The 15,165-nt window shown below is 38.6% G+C and overlaps 1 protein-coding gene across 3 annotated transcripts in view; it reads left to right on the forward strand.

Annotated features, from left to right (window-relative positions):
* Positions 1–15,165, forward strand: part of PAK3 (p21 (RAC1) activated kinase 3) — a 316,820-nt gene that overhangs the window by 72,079 nt on the left and 229,576 nt on the right. The window lies entirely within an intron of this gene.

Below are 15,165 nucleotides of genomic sequence, written 5' to 3' on the forward strand. Positions count from 1 at the left end.
AAATTGCACAGCAAAAATAGAAATACTGCCAGTCCTCAGCACAGCCCCGTGGAGATCAGTGAAACCTGTCCTTCAAGCAGCGTTTGTGGAGAATATGTTCATTACCGAACTTGATGGTAAATCCTGTGGGGAAAGAGGCAGAAAGCGAGCCAGCTCTTAAGATAGACTTGAAATGGGGTGGAGCTGGGAGCTCTGGAGAAAGCCAGCCCAAGTGAGGTATTAGACCCTGCCAGAAGGAGTCAGAGGGTTGAAGCTTGGCTGTGAACTTGCTGTGAGACCTTGGGCAAGGCACTTCCCCTCTTTAGGCCTCTGTTTTTTCATCTGGCCCACTTGCCTCAGGGGATAGCTAAAAGATATAAATGTGGATAAAACAGGCATGTATATGCTCTGGAAACAGTAAAATTCAATATAAGTGCAAAGTATTATTGTTGTTATGTCTGCTCTTTGCCTCTGGAGGTTGGCCCATTTTGGTACATGACCCAGAATTTGAATTAATATAGAACACTCCAGGAAAGATCAAAGGTCTCTGGGATGCAGAGGAGACAGGTGAAGGGAGAGCCAAGGGAACAGCACTGGGCTGAGACACCCCTCCATGAATCACAGCCCTGCCACTTCCTCAAATTCTCTGGGTATGCCTTTGGTAACTTATCATATCTCTCTGAGCCTCATTTTCTTCATGTATAAAATGGAGTGGTTGTGAGGATTTAAGTGAGACAACGAATGGAAAGCTCTTATGCTAGCAGCACTGGCATGTGGTAGGCATTTGATAATAATTATTAGTGATGTCATTTGCTTCCATGTCCTGAGGAGAATTGTGATTCCTTAATAACAGCGAAGGTCTGGTTCTTGTTTAAAAAAAAATACAGATTCCTGGGCCTCACCCTGAAGAAATTCTGATTCAGTAGATTTGGAGTAGAGCACAAGAAAATGTATTTAACAAGGACTCCAGGAGGTGCTGATGTGGCACCAGCTATGGCAACCATTGGTCCTGAGCAGTGTTTCTCAAACTGCTGATCATTACCCATTAGTCAGGGAATCAATTTTGTGGGTAATGACCAGCATTAAAAAACCAAAAGGTAATGAAATCGGAAATTAACAGCGTGCATTGCATACAGTAAGGGTAAGTACTGCTTCATGAAATGTTTGTTTACATACATATAAATATACATATATGTGTTTACATGAGTATTTCAGTACTATAAGCTTTATATTATATGCATGTCAAATGTATTCCTTACTGTTGGTCATGGTGGAAAAAGTTTAAAATACATTAGAGGATATTGCCCTTTGTCTGGGGAAACTGACATCCAAAGAAATAATGTGCCAAGTCCCAGACAAGTTAAGAAATGACCAATAAAAGCATGGAGTAGGATCCTTTTCTCCTTTTCTCCATGGCAAAGATGGGTGTCCTTGGTATCCCTCAACTCACCCTCTAGTCTTTCTTCCCAAGACTGTGAAGTCAGAAATCAATTATTAGGCCAGAATACATAACAAAGTCTGTATCGTCACTCTTCTACTACCTGCTCTTTAGCCATCAGCTTTGACCACCAGCTCTTCTATAGGTAGAGGAGAAGGTGAAAGGAAAGAAGGTGAAAGTGGAGCCAGTCAGTTTCCTTCCCTCTTTCCCTTCTTTGTATTTCTCAGATGATAGAACTGATTGGAAAGGTTGTAGCATTTAGTGGCTGAAAATGGGGCTTAGGGCTCCTTATGCATCACCAGCATCCTGACTCTCTCTTGTCCTGTATCTTCATTAGTGTTTCTCAGTGTGTGGTCCTCATTTTACCTGCACAAGAATCATTAACACTACCCCAGATCAACTGAATCTGAATCATTGGGACCAGGATATCTTCATTTTCTTAAATTCTGATGCACCTAAAATGTCTTGGCTGTATGTGACCAAGACCATGTCTACTTTTTTCACCCAGTCTCTAAGGCTGCCTAATGACCTATGATCAGGTACTGAATCAACCCCTGCCAAATTATCTAAAATAGAAACAACTAGAAATCTTTAATAACCTACCTGGTTGCTGTGTACAGCCTGATGTAATGAAACAAGCACTGAGCTAGTTGTCAGCAGATCGAGGGTCTTGTCCTGACTCAGCCACGGACTTGCCAAGAATCCTTGGGTAAGTGAGATGACCTCTCTGAATTGGTTCCCTTATCTGTAAAATGAAAGAAAATAAAAATTCTGCCCCTGTCTCTCAAGGTTGCAATGAGGGCAACATGAGGATGAAGGAAAGTATTTTGAGAAGTATCAAGCACTATATAATTGGAAAAATTTATTCTGCTCATAAAGATGATCCTAACAAGAATCTTGAGTGTCTTCCATGTCCTCATAGAAGGACTCAATTATGATTAGCAGAGCTTTGTCCAATGCATTTTTGAAGACTCTGAAAATTGGGCAAATCAGCTAACCAGAACCTTTAGTTAACAATATGATTGCATCTCCCTATTATGCCGGATACATGGAAATGTATTATAAATGTTAGGAAGGCAGAGAAAAATCTTACACTAAGGGGAGAAATTCACCTTGAGAGCCTTATTTCAAAGGCTAGGCCTCTTTAGATCAATTCTAACCACTTCCTCATTCACTCACATATATTCAATGAGCAGATTTGGTGCTGCCCTCCACCTCACCCTTTCCCACCCGCCGCCCACCCCCACCCCCCCCCCCCCCGCCACCGCCTAAGGTTCTTAAAGATACAAGAATTATTTGCTGCAAAATCCTCCTAGCCCAGCTTTGGTCAAAGCTAACATGTTGGGGAAGCTAGGGCTCACACGAAAGGGCTTGAAAGCAGCTCTTTACCATGGCTAATCTGTTTTTCAAGTGTTTTTTTTTTTAATTCTCTATACCTCTCACCACTGAGAATCATAACAAGTTGTTTGGACAGGTAAGCTTTGTTACTCTTGCACAAAGCCCCTACTAACTGTGAACAAATAAAGACCCCCAAAACTTAGATGCATTTTCTGTCTAATGAGGTCAGAGCAATTAGCCTGATACCTGTAGCAATACCCTAATCTGTCCTTACATCTCAGGCAAGGACTGTTATGTAACCAATTCTGGGATCTAAGCTTGGAATGAGAGATATGGAAAGAGGAGAAATGGATCATACCCCATGTTCTTTTTGGTCATTTCTTACCTGGTCTGGAACTCGACACATTATTTCTCTGGTTGTCAGTTTCCCTAAATGAAGGACAGTATCCTCTAGTGTATTTCAAACATTTTCCACTATGACCAACAGTAAGGAATTCATCTGACATGTATATTATATATAGCATATAGTATTGAAATACATACAGACACATATATGTATATATGTGTGTGTATGTGTATATATATATATGAAATTAAACATTTCATGCAGCAATACTTACCCTTACTGTGGGCAATGCACACTGTTAATTTCCTATTCCATCACCTTTTATTTTTTAATGCTGATAACTACCCACTAAATTGATTTCCTGCCCAGTGGCTAATGATCAGCATGGCCTTGAATTTGGACTTCTAGCCTCCAAAATGGTGAGACAATAAATTCCTGTTGTTCAAGCAACCAATCTATGGCATTTTTCATAGCAGCCCTAGCAAACTAAGACAGATGGCTTATATTATTGTGTGCTGATTGTTGTTTTTGTGCTTTTCAACAGGATAGAATTGAGTTAATAATTATAGTTGGTTTTGGTGTGATGAAAGGGTTCTAGAATTAGATAGTGGTAATGGTTGCATTGCCTTTGTGAATATACTAAAAACCACTGAATTGTACACTTTAAAGGGTGAATAAAAAATAATTATAGCTGTCATATAACGTGTGATTAGCTGTTGGCAGATGCTATGCTAAACTTGTCACATTGCACTATCTTATTTAATCATCCACACAGACCTGTGAGGTAGGTAGGATTAGATCTATTTTACAGATGAAAAACCTAAGAATCAGAGTGTTTGAATGACTTGTCCCAGGTCACACAGCTAGAAAGAGATGGAATGCAGATTCAAACTCCGGTTTGTCTGACTTCAAAGCTAATATTTTCAACCTCTTAAGCATGACCACTATCAGTGAAATTATTTCCCTCCACCCATTGCTGAACAAACTCTAATTCTAACTCATTGTTTATAGAATCCTTCTCCCTTTTAATTTCACTGCTACTACCACCACCCTAATCTTGCTATAGGGATCTATAATATGGTTCACTACCACAGCCTCTTAACTGGTCCCTCCTACCACCACTATCTAACCATTTTTGCCTCTCTATAATCAATTGCCCACACTGCAGCCAGAGGAATCTTTCTAAATGCCATGTGCAATCATGTCCTTTTTCTGCTCAGAGTCTTCCAGTACTCCCCATTGCCTACAGTGTTGTCCACATCTCCTAGCATGTCATTTAAAATCCTCCACTATCTGACAATAACTGGCTTTCTAATTTTATCCTCTACAACTCAACTGGTAGGAGATAAGTTTCAAAATTCCCGTTTAACTTCTGCTCCAGGCACGCCAAGCTGCTTGTTTCCTAGGCATGTTGTACTCTTTATTTCCACAGTATTCTCCTAATGTTCTTTCCTGTTTTGAATGGCCTTCTTGTCTCTATGCGGCAACCCAACTGTCATTTGCTTTTTTGCTCAGAGCTTCTCAAATATACGTACAAATCACCTGGGGATCTTGTTAAAGGGTACACATGAGATTCTGCATTTTGAATAAGTTCCCAGGGAATGCCCGTGCTAGTGATCCACAGACCATGTTTTGAGTAGCAAAGACCTGGGTGATAACAATATGCTTATATCTAACCCAATTTGTTGATTTTTCAACTTTAGACAGTACCTATTGAGACTCTCTGGTATGAGGAGGAAGGAATTAACTCACTTAAATACCCTTCCCCCCCATCCACATACTAACCCCCTTTCCCTCTCTTAGTGTTTGATATTTGCTGTCATTTGAGATTCTTTTGTTGATTTTGTGAATTTAAATAGTAAACTTAAAAATCTGTTTCAATTCATATCAGCCTACATCAGTGTCTTTCCACTCCCCACTTGGTGTGTCAAAGATATTAGCACCCCTAAATTTTCACCCACTCCTCTTCCCCCAAAAGAGAAAGCCACATGCTCCATTTAAAGGGAGCAGCCACTACTGGGCTCCAGTAGACTGTGGTCCTGTGGGAATGTCCTCACCTTGTCAGTGAGGCCTTCTCAGACCACCCTATATAAACTGTATTCCTTGGAGGCTCCCTCCATCCCTACCATTTACAACTCCTTATCCTCCTACTTTATGTTTTTCCCATGGGACACATAGATCACAATCTAACATGCTACACTGTAAATAATATACAGATGAGAAAAATAACCACATGTTTCCAGATCTTTTTTTCTGGAAATGTTGGAAATCAAATTTTATATGAAGTCTTCCAATTTTTAAATGTTTCCAGTTCTTCTGATTTTTCTAAAGAGATTGGATATCAGAATATTTACGTGAAATCTCCTGGTTTTTAAATGTTGGTACCAGTTCACAAAAAAAGTTTAAACACTATTTGGGCCATTGGAAACATGTCTTTGGGCCAGATTTGGCCTGTGGATCACCAATTCGTGACCTCTGGTATAGATATGTAGAATGTTGGGGGTGTGAGAAGCCTTGTAAATTGAGGTCTTCTAGTGAAGAAATGCAGCCTCAGAGAGATTGGGCACCTTCCCTTCTGTCACGTGGCTAACTCTTAGCAGAACTGCAACTTGAACCCAGATTTCTTGCCTCCTAGTGCTTATTCACATTCACCCTGCTGCCTGCTAGGCTGCCCACCCCCCACCCCCACCCACACCTGCTTCTGCTGAGGATTGAGTTGATCTGCCCTGTGCAGAGGACAGTGTACAGCCCCCAGACACCTCCACACAAAGAATATAACAGAGTCTTCACCACCCATCTGATAAGCCCCAGGCACTTCTCACCACAGAGTGTATGAATTTACTTGCCTTCCCAATCTCAACTGTGGATATTGCCTCTTGGCGCTCTTTATTGCTTTTGCTCCGGTGATAGAATCAAGACAAGGTTCTTATAGGAATGTTATTAGCATTGCTCCTGGCCAGTGGTGCCTCCTGGTAGAATCAGTGTGGTCTACTGCAAAGAAGCCGGTGCTCAAAGTCCAGAGGGCTGGGCTCAATTCTTATATATGTGACCTGAGACAACTTACTTAACCTCCCTGGCTTTCACTTTCCATAATTGTAAGATGAGAAAAATAGGATCTTCCTCTCTTATCTCTCAGGACTGTTGTGAGGCTAAAGTGAGATACTATATATGAGAGTGCTTTGAAAAGAGAATATTTTATAACTATGAGGGTGTAATATCATTATTAAGTCAGTAAAATAGCTATTGAGGATTACCTACTATGTGCAAGCTAACGTACCAGTATTCATGGGATGCCATGGGGCACAGAACCTGGCTGCTTCCATAAGCTTATAATCTGAGACGAATGAACATAAGTGAGAGGAAAGAGAAGTGCTGGGCATGGTCTATCTGCAGTGCAGGGCTCATGTGAGACACGTGCCACATTGGCATTCTAGCCTACCTCTTCTGGCTGGAGGGTGATTAATAACCTCATGTAACTTGGGCCAAACAGCAGCTAAACTAAAATCCAAAAAGAAGTCCATGCCCAGGCAGTGACCAGAAACCTTGGCACCTGCCCCATCCCAGTTGCTGCATTGCACAATCCCCACCATGTAAGGTTGGCCCAGGGGGGTTTCCCAAGGTAACTATGACTCAGCTGTTTTTGGAAAGATGGTATGGCACAGCACCAGGCTGGCACATAGGAGATGCTCAGCAACTTTTGAATGAATGAACCCTTAGGGAATCTTGGAAGTGACACATGGGTGAGGAAAGAACACTTCCTTTTCCATGTCTTTCCCATCATCTCACTCTATGCTCAGACACAGCTTTCTGTAGGGACATAACCAGAGGCAAGGACATTTCCTAGGCTTGGAAGAGGGGACAGGGAAACCTCCATAATTAGTTGGCAGCAACCCCAGACAGACCTTTTCTATTACCTCACCTTGTCCCCAGAGACTCCATCATTGTGTCAACTCTTAGTATTCTAAAAAAATGATTTCAACCAGCATTGACCTAACACTTGATCTGGGCTACATCCTGTGCATTTTTTCAAGTGTTACTAAATAAAATACTAGTGCTACTACTACTACTAATAATAATAATAATAATAATTGCAGCTAGCACATAATAATAATAATAATTGCGCTATGGGCCAGGCACTTGACTAAGAACTTTACATACATTGTCTGTGGTACTCCTCACTGTAGCCATAGGAGCTAAGTACTATTTTTGTCTCCATTGAACAGAAGGGATTCAAGGTATGAAGGGATGGAGTTGGGATTATGCTCCATCAGTATGCTCTTAATGTAAATCTGATAGTATCATTCCTCTGCTTAAAAGCCAACAGTAGCTTCTCAACACATGTAGAATAAATCTTTCTTCCTGGGCCATCAAGACCTGGCATAATCTGGCCTTTGCCTACCTCTCCATTCTTCTCTCCCCCTCCCCTGTAAAACCTATGGACTAGACTCCATAGAAGTAGCAGTACTCTGCTTTGGGTACATTTGGTAGACTGATTTGGATGTTTACTGCTATTTACATTAATACTTTCCTAGGAAATGCCTTCCTTATTCCAAACAATCTTCCTAGGAATCCTATTTATGTAAGATTGGAAGTTGCTTATGACTGTCAGTACACCCATTGTTCCAGAGACACTTGTTGGGCTCTCTTAGTACTCTCTCTCACCTGTAAGATCCTAGAAGGTTTCCAGTGACCCAGGTACTATACCGCAGCAAGAAGAATGGGATAGTCAGAGACCAATCTAAATACAAATTCTCATTCTGCAACTGCTGGCATTTGGTGAGAATGTACTCTATGTCTAGGGCAGTACAAAAACAAAGCACTGGATTAGGAGACAAACAATCTGTGTCCTATTCCTAGTTCTCTCACTTATTAGCGAGGAGACCTTAGATAAATCCTTTCACTTCTCTGAGTCTCAATTTCTTCATCAGTCAATAAAGCAATAATCTCTGACCCCAAGGGGTTGCTTTGAATATCTAATGATATGATCTTTCTGATGTTCTGGAAAGTATAGAAATTTGCAATATAACTCCTAAAGAGTGATTAGAATATTTCAGACACTGCGCTAAGCTCCTCACATGTATTATCTAGATAAATCCTCAGAACAACCCTATGAGATATATATTAACAGTATCTCCATTTTACAGATGAGAAGGATGAGGCACAGAGAGGTTGAGTCATTTCTTCAACAATACCAAACTTGTAAGTGGCAGAATCAGAGTATGAATTGAGGCAGTATGGTTTTAGAGCCTTTAGACTGAGCCACTGCACTTATACATGTAAGGTATTGGGTTTTTATTTTTTGGTATTGTTATTTTTTTATTGAGTGAAATTCACAAGACAAAATTAACCATTTTATAGTGAACAACTTAGTGGCATTTAGTGCATTCACAATGTTTGCAACTACCACCTCTATCTAGTTTCAAAACTTTTTCTTCACTCCAAAATCAAACACTGTACCCATTAAGCAGTTACTCCCCAATCTCCCCTCCCGCTAGCCCTTACCAACTGCCAATTTGCTTTCTATTTCTATGTATTTACCTATTCTGGATATTTCATATGAATGGAATCATACAATATGTGACCTTTGTGTCTGGCTTCTTTCATTTAGCACAATATTTTTGAGGTTCACTCATGTTGTAGCATGTATCAATACTTCATTCCTTTTAATGGTTGAATAATATTCCATTGTTTGTATATACCACATTTTGTTTATCCATTCATCCACTGATGAACGTTTGGGTTGTTTCCACATTTTGGCTATTGAGAACAGTGCTATAAAGGATTTGTTTTAGTGCTGGTTTTCAATTATTTGGGGTATATACTTCCCCAGTGGCTAAACCATAGTGGGTTGCTAATACCCACTAGCTATGGACAGATGTTCCAGTTTCTCAATATCATTGCCATCGCTTATTATTTTCCACATTTTTAAAATTATAGGCATCCTTGTGGGTACGAAGTGGTATCTCATTGTGGTTTTGATTTACATTTCCTTAATGACTACTGATATTGAGCATCTTTTCATGTGTTTATTAGCCATTGGTATATTTTCTTTGAAGAAATGTTTATTCAAGCACTTTACCCAGTTTTTTATTGGATTGTTTGTTTATTTGTTGTAAGAATTCTTTATATATTCTGGATACCAGACCCTTATCAGATACATGGTTAGCAAATATTTTCTCCCATTCTGTTTTCTACACCTTGTATCTTCTTTTTCCTCATTTCCCCCAATACTGCCTTTTGTGTTTGATTGCTTTTTATCTAGTATACCCTTTTGATTCCCTTTTCATTTTCTTTTCTATATAAATTTTGGTTATTTTCTTATGGTTACCATGGAGATTGCAATTAATATCCTAGATTTTTATCAGTCTAGTTTGAATTGATACCAAGTTAGCTTCAATAGGTACAAAAACTCTGCTCCTATACAACTTTGTCTTCCCCATTTGCATTGTTTTTGTTACAAATTATATCTTTGTACATTGTATGCTAATTAACATAAATTTATAAGTATTGTTTTATGCATTTGTCTTTTTAAATCATATAAGAAAGATAAAGAGAGTTACAAACACAAAAATACAATAATACAGCAGTTTATATACACCTATGTAGTTACCTTTACCAGAGTTCTTTATTTCTTTATATGGTTTCAAGTTACTGTATAGTGTCCTTTCATTTCAGACTGAAGGACTCCCTTTAAATGCATAATAAACATTTCTTATAAGGAAGGTCTGCTAGTGAAGAATTCCCTCAACTTTCATTTTTCTGGGAATGTCTTAAATTCGTTTTCATTTTTGAAGGATAGTTTTGCTAGATATTGTCTTAATTTTGCTTTCATTTTTTGAGGGATAATTTTGCAAGATATAGAATTCCTGTTTGACAGATTTTTTTTCTTCCAGCACTATAAATATTTCATCCCAATGCCTTCTGGTTTCCATGGTTTCTGGTGAGGAATGGGTTGTTCATCTTATTGAGGATCCCTTGTACATGACAAGTTGTTTATGTCTTGCTGCTTTTGATTTTCTCTTTGTATTTGGCTTTCAACCATTTGATTATAATATGTGTTCTTGTGGATCTCTTTGAGTTTATCCTCCTTCGAGTTTGTTGAGCCTCTTGGATGCATAAATTCATGTCTTTCCTCAATGTTGGGATGTTTGTGGTCATTATTTCTTCAAATATTCTTTCTGACCCTCTCTCTCTCTCTTCTCCTTCTGGGACTTATATAATGTACATGTTGATATGCTTGATACTTTCCCACACATCTCTTAGGCTCTTTTCATTTTTTTCATTAATTATTCTTTCTGCTCTGCAGACTGGATAATTTCAATTGTCTTATCTTCATGGTTACTGATTGGGTTTTCTGACCACTCAAATCTTCTGTTGAACTGTTCTCATTAATTTTTCATTTCAGTTATGTATTTTTCAGTTACAGAATTTCTGTTGGTTTTTTTTTTAGAATTTCTATCTTTTTATGGATATTCTCTATTTGTTCATACATTGTTCTACTGGTTTCCTTTAATTCTTTGTCCACGGTTTCCTTTAACTCCTTGAGCAAATTAAAGAAAGTTTATTTAAAGTCTTTGCCTAGTAAATCCAGTATCTGGGCTTCCTCAAGAACAGTTCCTGTCAGTTAAAGTTAATATTTTTTCCTTATGAATAGGCCATACTTTCCTGTTTCTTTGCATATCTTCTAATTTTTGCTGAAAATTGAGCAATTTGAATATTATAATATGGTAACTCTGAAAATCAGATTTGGCCCCCTTCCTCAAGGTTTCCTTTTGTTGATTGCTGAGAACTTGTAGTTGTCCATTTGTTTAATCACTTTTCCAAACTATTTTTGCAGACTGTATATTACTTGTGTGTGGTCACTGATGTTTCTGTTCTGTTATTTCAGTGTCAGTCAGTGACTTGACAGATATTTTCTTAAATGCCTGGAGGCAAAAAGGAAAAAAAAAATCTCCTAGACTTTGCAGTTGGGCTGTGAGCTGAGACGCTCTCCAACACTAAAACATGCCACCTACAACTTGGTCTTAACCTTCACCTCCTGCTTGTTCAGAGCCCACAGATCTGCCAGAGATGCAAGCCTAGGGTCCTTTGAAGTATTTTCTGAGCATGTGTTCTGTCCTAGGTGTGTGCACTGCACCCCAGCTTTCCTCATATATGCAGTGGCCCTTTCAAGTCCATATTCCCCCAAGAAACTTCCTTCTCAGCCTCCACTTTCCTGGGCTTTTGGATCTGTCTTCTGCTTGCCTTGTCCATCATCCCTTGCTCCAGGCAGGCACAGGTAGTGGATGTCTTTAAATATTTTGACAGATGCAGCTGCCATCTGGAATGCCACTCCAATATGAGGTTCAAGGATGGTGGGGGCACAAAACAAAAGTCAGCCTTTGTGCTAGTCCTTCAGAGAACTTCCAGACAGGTCAACATGTACAACCACAGTATTTTAAGAACAATTTCTGTATTAGCCCCCTGCCACCAGTAACTTAAATTAGGAACATGGACCACTTTCCCTATGGATGCCCCTGCTGAACTGGGGAATGGGAGTGATAGGCACTTGAGCAAAAATACCACAACATTTTCTAACAATTCAGTTCAGCCACCTTTTTCTTCATTAAGCACTCCCTTGGTTGCCATAAATTTTATCTTAGATTCCAGAGTTCAAAAACAGTTGATTCTGTCAGGTTTTTTTTTTTTTTTTTTTTTTTTTTTTTTTTTTTGCCAAGTTATGATTGTTTCACTGAAGGGACCAATTCTTTGAGTGCCCAAGTGTCCTACTCTGTCATTTTCCAGGATGTCAGTCAGTTTTGATAATTTTTTAAATTTGGTACCGATACTTATAATCCCATTAAAGAACTATCATCACCCCTGTCCATTCCCATACCTTTAAGTTCACCCTCATTAATGTGTCTGTATGTATTAAGTTATCCTTCCCCCTTCACTAGCTTCTGTCTATCTCTAGGTTCCCTATATTCTACATTATAATACACTGATTTTACATTGTTCAGGGAGTTCACATTATTGGTAACATACAATATCTGTCATTTTGTGTCTGACTTATTTCAATCAGCATTATGTCTTCAAGGCACATCTGTGTTGTCATATGTCAGTTTTGGTATTTTTTAATGCAATTTTATTGACATATATCCACATACCATGTAATGATCTGCAGTACGATCAGTTCTTCACAGTATCATCACATAGCCATGCATTCATCACCACAATCAATTTTTTGAACATTTTCATTACTCCAAAAAATAACAATAAGAATAAAAATAAAATAAAAGTAAAAATGAACACCCAAAACATCCCATACCCCTTTTCCCCCCTATTATTCACCCACTTTTGTCCCCCTTTTTTCTACTCATTTGTCCATACACTGGATAAAGGGAATGTGAGCCACAGGGAGTTTGGGTATTTTTAAAAGTAAAAAAAATCCTTGCTATCATATTGTCCAAATGTTAGAACTAATTTTCCTCTCATTGGGTAATGCTAGTTGGGGTTCCTTCACCTATTACTGTTTAGCTTTCCAGTAGGTGACCTTGCCTTACCCCAATCATCTTAACTTCCTCTTCCTCAAAGCCAGGAGGTGCCCAACAAAACTGATATCCCACAGAACATAACTGTCTCATCTCCAGAAATGAATGTTGATGCCTAATGTTCTAGTCCCTTTGTGCTTCACAAGTATTGAGCACCTACTATATGGACACTGTTCTAGTGACCTGGGGTTGTGTCAGTGAACAAAGCAATAAAAAAATCCCATCCCTCACAGCATCACTTCTGCAGTGTTCTTGCCAAAAATGCACAACTTCAGTCTAACCAGAAAATACCAAACAGATCCCAATAGAGGGAAATTCTATAAAATAATTGGCCTGGATTTTCACTTCTCCTGCTCCTACTATAAAGTCTTCCTCAACCACACTGTGAGGTTAAAAACAACAATGACCTATTTCATCAGATCTAAAAAAAATACTAACAAATTTATAATTACCAAGAATTTAAAGCTCAAAATTATCAAGAAGATATTCGAAATATGAATTTTTATTCAATAAACCTTATACCAAATGTGTAGTATGCCTTCAATTATTACTGATGGCAGCACATGTGTATGATTTAAAAATAAATATAAATACATCAAAGGAGTCTGCTCAAAAATGTTTACAGAAAATGCATGCAATCAAAAAATGTTTCTAGAGCCCTGCTATAACTGTGTTAATTTTGATTTTTGAGGCAACAAAAATAATTGAAATTCTCAGTTAGGTACATATCTGTGTCAGAGGATAAGTAACTTGAGGGGCAAAGTGAATTTACCAAGATCACATGAATATTAATAAGTGGCAAGGCCTGTATTTTTAATCTTGACTCCCAGCAACTCTTTGTGAGAATGGGCAAGTCCATTCCTCAGCCTAGACTATTCTCACCCATTCAATGAGAGATTCAGGAGAGATGATCTGAAAGAGCTCTTCTGACTCTAACATTTCATAATTTGGAGATTACCAGGAATGTGTACCTAGATGGAAGATATCAGGTCAGAAAAGCTAGTTAAGGAAACTGAGGCCAAATATTTAGATGGAAAACTAAGAAGAGAAACCTGCAGATAAACTTGTTTTACCAGGCTAGAAAGATGGATTTGGAAGCTGCAGAGTTTACAATGTCAGGATTTGACTGCAGAATCCCCTCAGTGGTGGTAATATGGAAAAAAAGTGCCAAGGTCGTGAAAGAGTAAGACTGAGGAACTGTCACAGATTAGAAGAAGCTAAGGAAACATGACAGCTAAATACAATACCAGATCCTGGCTTGGATCCTGGAACAGTAAAGGGACATTTGTGCAGAAAATTTGATAAGATCTGTAGATTAGCTAATAGCATTGTATCTATCTTAATTTCTTGTTTTAATAATTTTCCTATTGTAACATAAGATGTTAACATTAGGGTAGGCTAGGTAAAGAATATATGCAAACTCTATAATATTTTTGTAACTTTTCTATAAATCTAAATAGTTCTTAAAAACACAGCCCATTGTTTACAAATTTCCTGTAAAGTGTGAAATTATTTCAAAGTAAAAAATAAAAAAAAATCCCTGCTCTCTTAGGGCTTACTGTTTAGTAGGAAAAGACAGACAATAGATAGATAGATAATAGATAGATAGATAGATAGATAGATAGATAGATAGATAGATAAAACAGTATATTAGAAGACAAGGAATGCTATGGAAGGGAAAAAAAACAAGGAAGGGAGTCAGGCAGGAGAGGAAGGGCAATTTTAAGTTAGTGTGGTCATGGAAGGCCTCACCGAGAGGATGATATTTGAACAGAAACCTTTTTTAAATGAGGGAGCAAGCCACAAGGAAGAATGTACCAGTCAGAGGGAACCCAAATGCAATGATTCTTGGGACATGGCATGCCTGACATGGTTAAGGAACAGCAGGAAACCCAGTGTGGCTAGAGCTGAATGAGCAAAGTCAATTTGCCTCATTTTGTGGTCTTGAAGATAGTGGAAAAAACTGGATGCAGAAGAAGAAACAGGTGCTTTACCTTATTTCCAGGGGAGGTTAGACAATGGACACCAAATAGATGACCTCCTGTTGTCCTTTAATTCCAGCAGAGCTTCATGTGACAGAAACATAAAAGGAAGGAAAGAACAGAGAAGTGAAATCACTGAAGTCTAGAACCCCTGTTAAGTAGACCATTGCTAAGCACCATACGAAATTCTGAGTCTCCTAAGCTTTATTCCTCTGAGCATTGAACTATAATTAATGCTGAGTATGGCACTGGTTCTACAACCTGAGACATTGTCGTGATTTTGCCTTAATGGCAAATATCATTGGTAGATAGAGGGATGAACCGACTTTTCTTGGACTAATAAGTGAAATTGATGAAAAAAATCCAGAACATCTTTCTGGTTTGGCTTAAGTTTATTGTCAAAAGACCTTGAGAGATTCAATTAGCACGATTCGGATGTCTGGGACCTGGTAATGCATGCAGTAAATAGTATGTAGGCAATGACGGCTCATAAGAAGAATCCCCCCAGCCTGATACATACCTGAAAAAGACAGGTCAGTTACAAGGGGGGTT

This window comes from Choloepus didactylus, chromosome X (genome assembly GCF_015220235.1).
Source record: "Choloepus didactylus isolate mChoDid1 chromosome X, mChoDid1.pri, whole genome shotgun sequence".
Classification (NCBI taxonomy): Eukaryota; Metazoa; Chordata; class Mammalia; order Pilosa; family Megalonychidae; genus Choloepus; species Choloepus didactylus.